The sequence below is a fragment of the Taeniopygia guttata genome, chromosome Z (assembly GCF_048771995.1).
Source record: "Taeniopygia guttata chromosome Z, bTaeGut7.mat, whole genome shotgun sequence".
Taxonomy (NCBI): domain Eukaryota; kingdom Metazoa; phylum Chordata; class Aves; order Passeriformes; family Estrildidae; genus Taeniopygia; species Taeniopygia guttata.
The window spans coordinates 41,579,884-41,596,836 of record NC_133063.1 but is presented as its reverse complement, the minus strand read 5'-3'; positions in this window follow the sequence as shown (position 1 = coordinate 41,596,836).

The following is a 16,953-nucleotide window of genomic DNA, read 5'->3' as shown; positions in this document are numbered from 1 at the left end:
AGGAACAACTGGGATACATGCACTAGGCTGTCAAATAAGATATATATTCCTTCTTCTGTTGTTCAGCTGCTGTTAAAAGTGTGTCCGGCTAGCAAAGAGACTCTTCTTTTGGTTACAGGAAAAAGTACAGATAGATTTGGGAATGTAGCTCTATGTAAGCTTGAGGCTGAGATTTGCCTTTGAACTGTAGTCCAGCAGTGCCGTGTGATGATGAACAATTATCTTCCTGGAGACAGGAGGGGGATTTGTACAGCACCAGGGAACTTCCAGAGCCAAAGGTTTTGTCATGCACTCCATGGCAGAGACAACTCAGCAGCTCCATGGCCTCTGTTTTTTCGAAACTGAGCTGAGAGGTTCACATCAGTCCTCTTAGGAAGTCTTAAATTAGTCAGAAAGCTTTTATTATGCTTTCTTCTTACTGAATTGCTTCAAGAAAAAATTCACACTGGCCTGCTGCTGACAACACTGCACTGAGAATATTTTGTTGTCACCCAGATATACCGATTTCAAGAACAGTCAAGACCTGTTCATGGGTGTACATCTGTGACTCAGTGCCTTGAGGAAAAATCCAGAAAGAAATCAATAAAGAGGAAAAAACAAGAATGAAACCAAATAAATAGGCATCTGCCTGAGATGCAGAGGTCCTAAATTCAGTGCAGAGACTTGAACAGGACAAAACAGAGCCTGGGACACAAAGCTGGGGAAGTCTTGTCCAAACAACAGTGAACAGCCAGAGAAAATTAGTTTTCTGTTTTGTCTTCCAAGAATCAGAACTGGTACTTCTACTGGTTAATAATAGTTATAATAGTTAGTTATAATAGTTATAATAGTAATAGTAGTAGTAGTAGTAGTAGTAATAATAATAATAATAATAATAATAATAATAATAATAATAATAATAATAATAACAACTATATCAATAACAATATCAATATCAATATCAATATCAATAACAATAACAATAACAATAACAATAACAATAACTATAACTATAACAATAAATAAATACATAAATAAATAATAGTTGGTAATTGATTCTTGAAAATTCTACAAAATAATGTTGACTGAAAGCCTTCACACCTGTGATGATTGGATAGATTAATGACTGAGAACTGGAAATACATGGGTTTGTTTCTTCCAATAAAACTTCAACTTTTTGTTTCTATCTATTCACTGTTTTAGCAGCTTTGTTTCACTTTAATGTGATTTTGAAAAATTTCCAAAAAACTTCTCTATTAAGTTTTCAATTTTAATTTATAAAGGTTTAATCTCATGGCTTTTCTCTCAGCATTTTAATAGTGCTCAGCAATTAGGAAGATAAATAAAAGTAAAAATCAGAAGCAGCTATCAACAATCTTAATCATATACATCCTGAAACCTTACTTCAGGAGAAGTGCTACTATTGATGTTAAAAAATGTGAAAGACAAGGATAAAGACTGATAAAGGCTGAATTTGGGGCATGACTAACAGCATCCTACAGAAACTAAAATCCTAAAGTAGCTCATTGCTCTCTAAGTCACCCTGGGCTGTCTCTCATACAGTGTCTAAGAAGTGATTCAGGCATCACATTTTGTAAAACGTTTGCCTATTTTTCAATTAAAATTCTACATTTATTATTAATAGCCTAATGCTTGAATTCATATTCAGATGGAAGCACTGTTTATACATTCTGGAGGAGTTATATCTCCTCCTGAATTTCATGGAAAATCTCCCATGGATGTTGATAGGAAGCAAGGTTTCACCTTTCATATGAAGGCAAGATTTAACAAGCAATTATTTTCATGTATTTTATAAAAATAAGCAATCATATAACATACACATAGGATTTGCTAATATCTCCAGAGATACCTCTGTGGGTTTTTGCTGTTAAAGTTGATATATAGTGAGTTTGATAAAGATTTTAATTGTGTTAAATTCCTGTGTAACTTAATTCCTGTGTAACATGAAACTTGTTGTGTTTAATCAGAGAACAATTGTTACACCAAAGTGAGGTAAATTCAAGTTAGAAATACTTCCTTTCATCATATATTGCTGAAAGTCTGCAGAGTGCTGAGCTATAGAAAGGTAGCCATGATTCGTTTAAATTGCCTTAGAAGGAGATAAAATTATTCCTTTTTTTTTTTTTTTTTTTTTTTTAATGTGTAATGAGCTGCTTTCAAGCACATTGACACAAGAAATACATTGGTAAACTCCAGTGAGTCTGAAAAGGACCAAAAAAAATTGGGTCCAGAACATTTTCCCTTTGAGAATTTGGGGGAACTGACCACAAGCAGAAACAGCTTAGAGGGCATCCTTTCCATGCCTGCAAGGAGTTTCTGAGTAGGTGGATAGTGTTTAATGAGGTCAGTGGCAGGAGGAGAAAAAACAATGGTTTTAAATTAGAATGAGGATGGTTACAATATGACATAAAGAAATATTTCTCAATGCAAGAATGGTCAAGTATTAGAACAGGTTGCCCAAGAAACAGTGAAATCTTTCACCCAGGAAGACACTGAACTGGTGAAAGCTGACAGGAACTTTGTCTGAATTCAGGGCAATCCAGCCTCAAGCAGAAGACTGAAATAGAAACCTGCAAAGGTTCAGACATGAATATTTCTATTATGTTATCCTGGAAAAAATGGACTGCTAGAAGCAGTAAGATATGTTCTACTTCTGTTTATGATTATTTCTCAAAATTTGAAGTAATATTTCATTTCTAGAGTCTCAGATTCTAGAGGAAATAGGGCAAAAGAGATTATTTAAATTCATTTTAGGGTGCATCCCTCACTGATGATGACTTGGTATAATGACACCCTGGAGGGCTGCCATGCTCTATAACCACACTTTTGTCAAGATTCTGTAATCCTACACACAAATATGACTGAATATTACAATTTTCCTGGTTCTTGATTATGAAATCCACATTTTCTCTGACAACTGTTATTTTTAGTTAAAAGTTAAGTGGGTATGATGGAGAATTTGTTAAGGAATTGATATATATATTATTCTGCATTTCTCTGATTGCTCTTGTTTAATACACGATAGATTCTTTTGATTCTCTGAAATAACGTGGTAATTGAAAATAGCAAGTTTACCATTTACAAATATCCAGTATAAATAACATAATTTGTGCTTCATAACAATTTCTTCTTGCCATGTCCATAATCATGAAATTTAGAGAGAATTGGGATTGTTCAGAAGATTGTTGACAAGTCTTCAGGGAGACCTTAGAGCCCCTTCTAGCACCTAAAGAGACTTCAAGAAAGCTGGAGAGGGACTTTGAGAAAGCCTCTGGGGTGATAAGACAAGGGGGAATGGCTTCCCACTGCCAGAGGGCAGGGTCAAATGGGATATATTGGAAGGAGTTGCTGGCTGTGAGGGTGTGAGGACCTGGCACAGGTTGCCCATAGAAGCTGTGGCTGCCCCACCCCTGGAAATGTCCAAGGCCAGGCTGGATGCGGCTTGGAGTAATCTGGGCTAGTGGAAGGTGTCCTGCCTGTGGGAGGGGTTCAAAATTTGATGATTTGTAACGTCCCTCCAAACCAATATATGTGACTTCAATACTAAGTATTGATCAATTTGGGTATTCTCATTAAGTTAATACAGTCAGAACCTTGTTGTGCTTCCAAGTGCTTCTGTTACTCTGCATAAAGCTGAATTTTCTTTCTTATCTGTTCTCTTTTCCTTCACAGAAGCTAATAAAAAAAGGAAAGAAGGAAAGAAAAAAAAGTTAATTATATTCAGATGGAGTGTGTCAAGCATTGTCAAGATTCAGTGGTACTTTAATCAGAAGTAAAACCCATATTGATTAAGATTCATAGTAATTAAAAGACTTTAAAAAAAGTTTTGATAAGGAAAATTGTACTGAATTTCTAAACCTTCATCAATTTGTCAAGTACAAAATGTCAAAGCTGATGAATATATACCTAATTGACACTGGCACTAACTTAGAGAAGAACATCATAGAAAATAAGCAGAAATTTAACTACCAAGTTTCTTTTCTTCCTCTGATTCTTTGATAGATGGATAAAGGAGCTCTAGGTAAGGCCACTTATAACACCTCCTGTCAGGGAATTTTGGATTTCATTATATAGAATAACAGTCATTAAGACAGAGAATTCTGGCCAATTTATTTCTCTGTGGCACTAATGAGGATGTCTGTGTGCTCTCCATCATGACTTGTTATGTCTTCTTATTATTAGCAACCAGTTAGCAGGCAAGAAAACTGAAGTACACCAGGGTGACAAAAATTGTCCAAGGTCTCACAAGTAATTGACCATGTAAAAACTTTAAAGCTCCTAACTCCTAATTCTGGTCTGTCTGCAAGGCTGCTGCTAATGCTGTTTAATGTTATTTTGTCCAATGTGGATCTCATCCTATTTTCCCAAGACTGTTCTTCAATGTCAAAATATTTGTACCCATATAATGTCCCTTAAAAGCAGGTATACTGCCTTCACTGGCAGTTAAGTAATAGTAAATTGAATTAATTAAAAAAGTAATTCTTGTCCTTGGTGAGGTTGATTATCAGTGTGTTATAAAAGTAATTGTAACAATACTTTGAAACAAGCCATTCCATAGGGATCATTGTTAGTGCTTACTTTTTAGAAAGAAGATAAAGTGGGTATGTGTGGATATTCTTAAAATAGTACATTTTAGAAGGAAAGCTCTAGATGCAGACAATAAAAACAACAGAAGAAATTTAATAACCAGGAACTCAGCTGTATGAATTCCTTGAAGCTTACATCTGTATTTTGTGCTCATATACCATCAGTCTTGACTCTGTAAAGACTAGGTCATTTGGACTGTAAGCCTCGGCATAAAAATGTTCCCACTGGAACTGGAGGCTGGTTTTGTTTCTGCAAGATACAGAAAGAAATCCACTTACATCAAGCAATAATACAGATTTATGGAAATTCACTCAGTTAGAGAAAGCTAATACAGTGAGATGCAACATTTAACTTAGACTGACCAGCAGTGGCTCTGGTTCCAGGTATATGTTACTGAGCTAACTTGCACCATCAGTTTGCTGTTCCAAGGAGCTCCAGAGACATATTTACCAGCTTCTTTCTTTATCTTCCTCTTTGCCTCTGGAAATATCTCCCACTTCGTCCCCAGTGAAGGGATACTTGAACAGAAATTAATGTTCTCTTTGACTGCTTCAGTCCCTTTCAATATTCACTTGTAAAATGTTTGTTGAGTCGCCTTCTTTTCACACTTCCTTCACCTTCCTCAGCTAATTTCCTGCAATCTTTTAAAAAGTCATATAGTCTAAAACATAATTTTACATGGGTGTTTTGTTACAATTTTGTCATTCAGTATTTGGATAGGTCCACACCGTGTGTGTTGCACATGCCTGTGGTGCAGCATAGGGAAGGAAGGACTGAAGAATTTAGTGGGAATCTCCTTGTCTGAAGATTAGGTGATAAATGTACTTACTCTTGAGCTTGGATCATAGTACCATAACATCATTTAGGCTGGGATAACCTCTAAGGTGATTGAGTCTAATGACTGAGTGCTCCCCAAGCCCACCACTAAACCATGTCTCTGAGTGCTACATGTCTTTCAAACCCCTTAGGGATGATGACTCTGCAACTTCCCTGGGAAACCACTTCTAGGGTGTGACAGCCCTTTTTTCCCCTCTAATACCTATTCTAGGCCTCCCCTGTGCAACTTGAGATGAATGCCAGCCTGAGTGTGTGAAACATCTTACCCTCACAGCCCCCAAAGTTACCGGGCTAGCCCAGATCTGCGAGGCCTTGGGGGGAAGTGTTCCAGGAGCTGGGCAAAGACTCCAAAAGAGGCTCCAACCCCCCATGTGGTCCAAGATGTTTATTCCATAGGAGGAAGAGGGAAAGAAAATGAACCAGGAAGGGACAGAGCCTTATCTAGGCTCAGTACAGGAAGGGCTACTTGGCTCCTAGCCAGTTCAGTCAGGAAAGGAAGGAAGGGTTAAACTAACATGGTCACAGCTACAGGGGTCTCTGGGGAGGGAAAAACCATTCCCCAGAGCAATACTACTGGTGCGGAGCATGGCTGAAAATCCCTGAGGGTTTACATTTCGTGGTTGTCCGCTGGTGCTGCAAAGAGCATATAGTTATTAACTGACTGCAGTAGACACAGAAGGCGGGGTAAGCAAGAAAATGGATAGAAAAGATGGGGAAGTAAAACCAAACAGAAGCGAATAGCTGCTGAATTTTAAAGTTCATTTCAGCATTAACTTGTGTAACTCAATACCAGGAGGAAAAGCAAAAGTATTCAGCAAACTCAAGCAGAAAAGTAGAACAAATCTTGAGTCAGATTGATGATACCTCAGCGACTGTATTTCAAAGGAATTTAGATGGTTATACACTACATTACACAGAAAGTGTGATAACCATGCAAGTAAATGTTAATTTCCATGGAAATTACAACAATAAAGCACTTTGAGGTATTATCTTTCATGAAGCAAAGGTCCCAGGGTACTTTACTATTCAAAACAATTTAAAACAGCGACAGACAACATTTTCTGTGTTTGATTTAAAATCAGTAATGAAAACCAGATTTTGCATTTCTAAAAATGATAAACATTCTGCATTCAAAGACAAAACTTTTTCTATACTCCTCAGATTCCACAGTCACCTGAATTCTGTACTTTTAGTCTGTTTTTCTGCTTGTGGGTTGTTATGTGTAATATGAATAATTCGCACCTATAGAGTGATATATATGTAATGTTTTATATTGCTAAGAAATATTGTCATAAAGCATGCAAGTCTGAGCCAGGGGGTTGCCTCACATATGTTGAAATTACCACTGACAAGAAGGAGGAGGACTTCATTTACAAGCTAATACACATAGCTCGTCCAGAGATGGGTCGTTTCCCAAGGTGATCCTAGGAACTCCCAAGCGATGATTGTCTCGACAACTACCCAAGACTGAGATTGCTGGAGCCACCAAAGAGATACATCTCAATGCTGAGTTCCCGTAACATCGCTCTCTGGACACCGTTTTGTTCAACTCAGTGCAGAGAAAAGAGACTCTATGAATATGTGGAATTTGAATGGAACGAAAAACCCGATCGCCGAAAACCCGGCCTCGAGCAAAATAAACTGTATAAAAACCACTTGAGCAAGACGGTCGGTGTGAAACACAGGGGACCCTATGCTGCAGCGTTCAGACCTGTGTCTCACCCAGTGCTGATCCCGGGCCCAGCACTGTCCTTTTCTTTGTGGCTGGCTCAGATAGAATTTGATCGCTAGATAAAAACTATTTTTAATTTTTAATTTGGCTGGATCAATTTTTACCTATAACACTGGTGTTGCTGGGTGGATCTTCCATCTGTTAGTGAACATCTACCCTCCCTAAAACAACAGCTTTGCAGTACAGAAAATTTACAAAATAGTATTTAAAGTTCACTATTCCTTTGTGTCTAGATCTGTTGGTGTAGAAGCAGATGTCTTCCAAATCAACACTTTAACTGCATAGCACCAGTCACTGATATCCAACAGCATCTTGAGGATATCAGTCCTCATTCTGCAACACTCCAGAACTTAGTTGTCAGGAATGATCCTTACTTGCTCTTTTTTTTTTTGTTATCATTCTCATATTAAGTACCTCTTCTGTTTAAATCTTTACTGCAATCATTTTTCATAGTATGGCCTCAGTAGACCCAGATTGTAGCAAATGTGTTTTAATTTCTCATCCACTTAGAAAGCCTAATTTTTATTCTGTCTTCTTTTTCGGTATGTTCACAATGGCTTCTTTCTTTCATGCTGAAATTTTCATGATTCCAGATAGGTGACTTTGAAGGGCTGTGGAGCACCTAGATGCTCTCTTGCTTACTTTTCTTTATTACGTTGAGGTGACGTTTCATTAGGTAAAGATCTTCAGGATTTCTCATTACATTGGTATCACGTTTTATTAGCTGCAGATATTCTCTAAAACCTTTTGCACACTAAGTTTGTTCTAAATGTAAATCCTCCCTAAATGCTCTGGAATTAATTCTTATTAAGTTTTATCCAAATTTAAGATGGAAAAAAATAAGTAGCCTGATGGAATGTTCTCAAAACAGCTTAGTTGGCATTACTTGTCATTGATTTGCATATCAATGTTTGAAGTGTTTCCTATTTTCTAGCTATTTTTCTGAGAGGAATAATTTGCCATGCAAAGGCATTCACTGTATCTAAAAATTAACTGGGATTTGAGAATTTTAATACAGATTATATGCCTAACTCTTGCAAAGTTTGCACTACTAAGAAAAATGCTTTTAATTTTGTAGATGAGTTAAACCAGCATGGTTTAATTGCTAACACAAGGACTGGGTGTGACCATGGGTCCTCTCTTTTGAGTGTATATCACATCCTATTGTTCCTTGGCAAAAAAACTTACGGAACATCTTGAGTGTGATCCCACAAGACACACAGGACAGATAAAGGATGAGACTCAACCAGCTTGGGTTTGGTAAAGGCAGGTGACCTGCCTGACCCGCCTGGCCTCTGATGAGCAGGTGACCTGCCTGGTGGATGAGGGACAGGCTGTGGCCGTGTCTGCCTGTCTCCAGCAATGCCTTTGACACCGTCTCCCATGGCATCTCCTGGAAAAGCTGCAGCTCCAGGCCTGGACAGGTTCATTCTCTCTGGGCTAGGAACTGGCTGATTGCCTGGCCCAGAGGGTGGTGGGGATGGGGCCACATCCAGCTGGGAGCTGGCCACCATGGTGTTCCCAGGGATGAGTGCTGCGACCAGCCTGTTTAAAATCTTTACTGGGGATCTGGATGAGGGGATCAAGTCTACCCATGGAGGACACCAAGCTGGGTGGGAGTGTGGATCTGCTGGTGGGCAGGAAGGCCCTGCAGAGGGAGCTGCACAGGCTGGATCCATGGGCCAATGGTGTAAGGGGCACCACGGCCAAATGCTGGGTCCTTCCTTTGGGTCTCACCAGCCCCTGCAGCTCCAGGCTGGGACAGAGGGAATGGAAAGGGAAAGGGCCCTGGAGGTGCCAGTGCCAGCAGCTGGACACAAGCCCAGGGTGCCCAAGTGGGCAAAAGGCCAATGGCCCCTGGGCTGTCCCAGCCAGGGTGTGACACAGCCCAGGGCAGTTCCCGTCCTGGCACTGCTGGGGCACCTCCAGTGCTGGGGACAGCTCTGGGCCCTCAGGACAAGTGAGACACTGAGGGGCTGGAGCGTGTCCAGGGCAGGGAACGGAGCTGGAGAAGGGGCTGGAGCCCCAGGAGGGGCTGAGGGAGCTGGGGGTTCTCAGCCTGGAGAAAAGGAGGCTCAGGGAGGACCTTGTGGCTCTGTACATCTCCCTTCCAGGAGAGGACAGCCAGGGGGGTTGGGCTCTGCTCCCAGGGAACAGGAACAGGAGGAGAGTGAATGGCCTCCAGCCTGAACCTCCTCCAAGGGAGGTTCAGGTTGAACATCACAAAGACTTTCTTCTTTGAAGCTGTTGCCAATTATTGGAAGGGACTGCCCAGGGAGGTAGTGGAGTACTCAACAAATGGCTGGATTTGGCACTGAGTGCTCTTGTCTGCTGGTGATCATTTAACAGCTGAATTCAATCTTTGAGGTCATTTTTTAATGATTCAGTGATTCCCACACCTTCCATAGTCCCTGTGAAATCCTGGGTTTTCTTTAATATGAAAGAGATGTAGGGAGTAAGAGTTCTTCCTTCAGTGCTCTTGCAGCCCAGCACCCATCAGCTAACTGGAACTGCCAGCCTTGTTCTCAGACCTGGGGATGCCATAAGGAATCCGAAACAGGGATTTGTTCTCTTTATTAACTTAAGCTCCCTCACATTTGTACGTGAGTACTTATTGGGAACTTCCACCTGAAAATTTTTGCTTATTTTAAAGGAGAGAGGGTAAGGATATACTTTAATCAGAATTGAAATCTTTACAAAATCTGAACTTTTCCCCTAAATTCATGTCATTTGCTGTTGAAATGCTTTGATTTGCAATAATATGAATAAAGTAAATAGCATGTCAATTTAGTTCAGACTATGCTGTTGAAGATGTGGATTGTACAAATATTTTTTGGCCATTTAAGAAATTTGTTTCCTTTGACCCCAGTTGATGGTTCTAGTCCTCATGATGCAGGTTGCTTCCCTCTCACTTGTGCCAGTGCCATCTGGATTTGTTGCTAAAGAAAGATTTTCACTAATTACATCCTGGGCTGCCACAGTGTCATCTGCAAGACCCATTTCCACTTTTTAGCCTTTGAGAGGTACAGAAGCAGATGGTAAGGGCTTAGAGAAAGAACATGAAATGGCCTCACTGATTTTGGCCAAATATTCATATATTTATATAATTTCAGATTCACTAAGGTTAGAAAAATCCTGTAACATCATTGAGTCTAACCATTAACCCAGCACTGCCAGGTTCACCATCATACCATGCCCCTAAGCACCACATCTACCCATTTTTGAACACTTTGGAGGATATTGACTTCATCACTGCCCTGGGCAACATCTTCCAATTTGTGACAGCCCTTTCAGTGAAGAAATATTCTCTGTATATTAAATATAAACCTCCCCTGGCACAACTTGTGACCACATCCTCTTGTCCTGTTAGGTTTCCACCTCTGCTTCTGGAGGAGGTCAAAAGCAATGCATGAGGGGAAAATAATACCCAGTAAAAATATAAAGTGATAATTTTTCTGGATACTCTTCCATATGTTGTTTGGGAACTTCCAGAAATGTTGATATTGTCATGGGTGGTGTTAGCAACCTTCATGGATTGTCTTGTCCATCCTGCCCTTGAACCAAGGCAGACTCCAGAACCTGGACCACCTCTCAGAACTGTTCAGCACAACTCATTATGGATTATTTGATTAAAAACATTTTTTTTTTTCATCTTGGACTACCTACATATGAAATTCATCTGATGCTTTCAGTGATTTTACTAGAAAAGCAATCTGAAGTGAATCTTATTGTCCCTACCACAGGCCACTCATTTTTTCCCTCTTGTATGTCTTGTTCCTCACTAATTTGTGACCTGGATAATTTCAGCTACCTGTCTACTGAGAATCCGACCTCCTCAGATGGAGCATACACTGTGATATACTTAAAAAATCTCCAGATAGTGTTTTTGCTCTTTTTCTACCTCTTTTCTTATTCTTAACATGTTTTTTTTGGGATGATGATGAACATTACATTGGTAGTTTTATGGACTGTCTATTATAAATTCTAATTTCATCTCTGAGCTGTAATAATATCAGAGAGTAAATTTCCTGTAGTATAAAGATAGGCTATTGGGATTTAATTTCCCCACATGAATCACTTATGTTTGTTCGAAACAAACATTTTCTTCTCCTTTCTACCACTGCTTCTCATCACCTCCTATAATTCTTCAGGCAGCCTTCAGCTTTCCTACCAGTAAATGCTACATTACCATTACCAAAATGTGATCTCCTGCTCTTTCAATTCTCCTTCAATTAGTGTTAGGACTCTACCAACTAATTTACTAACCTTGTTTCCCTTGATATTTTCATTGTGAAGAGTTTTGACAGAAACTTCTTGGGAAGTGAACTGGGCTCTATTTATCAGCCCAATTCCCCTTCTCTGTGAGGTATTAAATTATTGTTTCATGATGTAGAATGCAGCCCAAACTCTACAAAAACTACTTGTCAAATGGAGCCATAAAAATAATTAAATACTTTATCATTTTTGCAACTGTGTGACTATTTAAGCATTTCCTTTGAAATTTTTTGGGCATCAGTTTTTTTAATCTCGCTGGAATGGGGAAAATTTTCTGTTTCTCAAATAAAAGATGAGAGACTTCAGAGACACAGTTACAGAAGAAACAAAGCACTTTAATAAACTGATAATAACTTAGAACAAGTTTTATAAATCTTACAATCTAGTGGGTTTTTTTAATAGCAATTTGAATATTTCATGGGATATGTAAGGAGTACAATTTTATAAATTTCACAAAAAATAAAAATATTAATACTTAAACAGAGATTTGGAGAAGTCAAAAAAATCTAGTAGAATTTTATCACATTTTATCCCATGACAATTTTTTGCCCTTATTTTTTGATTTGTAGATATGAGGAAGGAAATGTGCTAAGAAGGGAAGACATTGGAGGGATGTGAATAAAATGGCAAAGAAACACTGCTTCAAGGCAAAGATCTTCTATCTACTGATCACTAATATAATTCTGCTTAATAAAAAAGATGTCATGTGAAAATACTTAATTTTCTATCTTTTCTAGTTTACATGCCCTGAATCTAAGCCACTTTGTTTTGATTTGTGACCATCAGTAGATGTAGAAATGAAAAGCTTTCCAGTGTAATGTCTACTCTGCAGCTGTTGGACTTCCAGTCTTTCTAGCACTTTTCTTGAATTTCTTGCAAATTTTTTGGAGTGCAGATCAAGGGAGCTGTAGGAACTCTGTTCTGGAGATGAGTTGAGAGAGCTGGGGGTGCTCAGCCTGGAGAAAAGGAGGTTCTGGAGCCTAAAAAGGCTCCAAGACAACTGGAGAGTGCCTGTAGGGACAGGACAAGGGGAATGGCTTTCCACTGCCACGAGGTAGGGCTAGGAAGGGACTAATTTCTTCCTAGATGTTCGGAAGAAATTATTTCCTGAGGCCTTGGGACAGGTTGCCCAGAGAAACTGTGGCTGCCCCTGGATCCCTGGAAGTGTCCAAGGCCAGGTTGGATGGGGCTTGAAGCAACCTGGGAGAGTGGAAGATGTCTCTGCCCACGGCAGGAGGGGTTGGATTGGATGATCTTTAGGATCCCTTCCAACCCAAATAATTCTGTGGTTCTGTGGTCCTACAGTGCAGTAGGACCAAATCCTTGCCCATGACTTGGGCTTGTAAGTGCTGTCATAAACCTGCACAAAGCCAGGACATCAACATTTCTGGAGGAAGAAACAGAAATCCTGGTTTTATTTCCCCCTTCCCTTGAGCCAGCATTTCAGGTGTCTGTGTGCAGATTGTGGGGATGCTGGTGTGGAACATACTGGGTAAGGTTTCTACTAGGTGGACAAAAAGATAATTTAATATGAACTTGCCTTGAGTGTAATGACAGACATCTCAAAAGGACCAATTTCATCCATTATTAAGAATCTATAAAGAAGTTGTCTCAATCAGAGTTAGTGTCCCAAGACCCTATTTTTAGTCTATGTAGAAAAATAGGAAATTCTGGGAGTGATTAATTTGGCCTATTTTTATCTTTTAGTTTAGAATGGAATGAATCACATCTAGTCTCCACTGACCACACTGAGAAGGGGTCCATTTACCAGAACTGGTATTGTGGAGTGACTAAATCAGATGTGGATCTCCCTGTTTAGTCTGGTGGCTAACTAGAAAAGTATGAATTATGCCTTTGCATGAAACTCAAGTACAAGAAGTAAGGTTGCAAGATAGGTAGACAGAAAGAGACTTGCAGAGGGTCCTCAAGTCCTCTTCCAGATGAGTGAGCACCATGTCCAATAGCCTGTTTGCTTCCAGACATATTTCCCTTCTGGACATGTTTTCCAAGGCTCTTTTGAGGGCAAGATGTTCACATCCTGTAAAGGAGGGGAACGGATTTTAAAAGTTGGTAAAAGGAAAAGGCTACTCCTGTCACGCAGGTGTTCTATAACACCTTTTGCTTGTCTGCTTTGGTCAGCATATAGTAATTAGTATATCCTAAAGACTTTTGCAATGGTTAAGATTTAAGGGCATGAACCGGCAGACTTCCTGTATTATAAATTCTGTATGTTTCTTTCAACATTCTAAAAATATTGAATTCAGGAAGATGGCATTATTTTTTATTGTTGTACATGAAAAAACTAAATCAATGTAATGAAAAAATTACAGAATAGGAAAAACATACTAAATATAGCAAAAAAACCCCAGTTATTTTACAGTTATTTTTAAGTCTGGAGATTGATATTGAAATTGATTTTTCTCTTACCAACTGGCCAGTGAAACTTTTCTTGTCACACAGCTGAAGAATTTTTCCTACAAAGCCCAGCAGTAATTCTTATTTCTTTAGATAGATGTGTTCTTGCTGTGCTAAGTGGTCCTTCAATACTTCTGGCACCCCTGGTTTAGCTCAAATTCCAGGGAACCAGACTATGGGGCAGAAAATAGATCACTGAGTAATTTTATACTCTGCATGTATAGGAGCTGTGGAAAATCAGACTTGCTGCTGAAGCTTTTTAGCTGGCTTCAAATCCTGATTCCTCTGCATGTTTTTGCCTCTTTTCCTTCAGCACAGAGAGTCTATTCTAGTTCCTCAAACTAGACACAAAATTATATTTGCTTATTTTTCTAAGAGACCTTGAGCCCATTTTGCTTACATAGGATATTTAGTTCTTATGCTGCCATTTCAAGCTATTAAGGGCGAAAGGTCTATACCTTTACTGAGCTGAAAAATTAATCCATTCCTGTCTGGAAAGAACAGGTTGATAAATAGAGTTGGGTTTGGATCAGAATAGGAGGTAGAAAATAATGACCATTTTTGTTTTTCAAATCAAGATCAGAGTCAAATAATACAGAAAGTTGATCATGAGATGATAGGTAAGTCCAAGGGATGGGAGAAAGAAAAAGAGAATCAAATGTCATCAATTTAACAGATAAAATATCTGTAAGAGATCTGGGAACAATATCACTGGAATCAAATCAGATGTTTAAAAAAAGCAAATTGCAGAAAAAGTACAATAAATTACAGTATTAGATTATCATGGTGTTTTGGAAGATATTGGTTGATTTTCAAAAGAAGCACTGTGTTGACAGCCCAGTTTTGTGCTTTTATTCTCAGAAATTGTTGCTGATATGGTCTATTTATAATGATACATCAGCCCAGCTCTTTGCATTTGCCTACCAGCTTCATTTCTGAGTACCTGAATTACCATTGCAAGTACTGTCTATAAAAATCCTGAGGAATTTACAGTTAAAAGTGAAGAAAAGATCATCTGCCAAGTATAATAGAATTGAAGTGATGCGTAATAAATTCACTTGCATGGGAATTACATTTCTGAAAAGACTTCAGATTTGGCTTTGAGTACACAGAATAATTCCACAAAGGAAAGGAACAATTTAAAAGTAATCAAAATATTGTGCTTGGTTTTGACTACAATAATGTGCAGTTTCATCATGAGATTAAGATTAAAAACTGTAAATGCCTGGAGACTCTGTCCCTTCCTGACAAATAATGATCTGGCCTCAGGTAGTCCATGGCATTGCTCAGGTGCTCTACAGGAACGTGGTATTCCTGGGCCTGGTGCCTTCACTATTTAGGAAAAGCCAATTAGTACTGAAAAGTGGAACAAAATGAGTCTCTCCGTTGCATATGATGCTTTTCCCTCAGGGAAGAGAATGAAAGAGAAACATTATGTGACAGTACATTCATGTTGCTTAATGCACTCCTGGAAGAAACCCAGTTACTGTTGTGAACAGGCTTGTTTAAAGCCTATGAGGAACAGATTTGGATGTTTCACTCAAAAAAAAAAAAACAACAACAACAAAAAAAAAAAACCGAACCAAAATAACCACAAACAAACAAACAAACAAACAAACCCCAAAAAAACCAAACCAACCCAAAAAGAGACAGAAAGGGATGTATGAAATCAGGTTTTATGTTTGATTTTCATTTTGTTGCTCTTGTTTGTTGGTGGGTCTTGGGTTTATTGTGTGTATTTTTGGTGTGACATCGGAATAATTTTATTAAATACTTTGCATGAATGAAATTCCTAAATACAGATTCACATGAACAAGCAGATATAATGAGTACCTTTTTTTTTTATGTATATGAATTAAATGGTCTCATCCATTACAAATTTAGCACCAGTTTACTTCTTGACAGAAGTTGGTTGCAATTAGGGTTTTCTGTGATAATTAGCAGCCTGTAGTGGTTCTAGCTGCAGGGTTGTGAGGGAAGCAAAACAGATTCTAAGCAAAAAATGGAGTGTCATAAGCTAAATCTCTAAAATGGAGCCCACATTCCTGTGAAAGTGTTGCATCCCTGGGAGTGCCCAAGGCCTGGTTGGACAGGGCTTGGAGCAGCCTGGAATAGCAGAAGGTGTCCCTACCAGTGCAAGGGGGATTGGAATGAGATGGTGTTTAGAGTCTCTTTCAATCCAAACCATTATGTGATTCTATGATTCTATGACTCTATGATTTTTTTAATGATTCTGTATTAGAAAAAGAAGTGTTAGTGATTCATTTTATTCACTGATCCTCACATGGCACCTCTCTTTAGCACAGACCATTCCCATATTTAAGTAAATTGTTTTCATCCTGTTTTACTCATGTAATACCAGAAGACTGTTTTTATAGCACGTTATCTGTGACCATATAGTATTAAAATTTGAGCTGGGGAATATTTTAAAATTATTTTTACCTAGTTTTCCATTAGCGATATTTTGCCAGTCTTGAATCATAGGATTTCTCTCACACTGATATCGTTTAGTGGTGGACTTGACATTTTTAGGTTAATAGTTCAACTCAATTGTGTTAAAGGGCTTTTTCTACCTAAAGTATTCTATGACTTCTATGATTCTATGCATTGTATACAAAGTAAGCATACCTCGTGTTTCCAAGTGTCAGATTTGCAAATCAGGATGCGGAAGTGTCTGCACCTTTATGCAAATCATTTTAATTTTGCACATTCTTAACAATGATTACATCTGTCACTATTCCATGGCAAAAGTCCCATTCCCTTAACTTGGTGGTATCAGTAGCATTTGTCTAATCCTCAAGGGGCTGGCACAGATAAAATCCTACTGTACTGTGAGAACCCCGGGATTGATTCGGGGCTCTCGTGTGGTGGTAAAGTCTCTCCTTTAACCTTTACTTCCAAAGAAAAACTCCGCAGCCTCTTGTTGTTCAGTCTCAAGGCAGTTTATTGCTAGTTATCTAAAAGATTGTCTTCGCCTGCTGCGGCTGCCTTGGTCAGCTGCGCAGGCAGAAACACACACACTCCTGACACCCTCACTGTCCGGTGTCTCCGTCATCTCTCTTCCCACCAGGGCTGCTGCTATCTTTTATATGATATATTACGTGTTA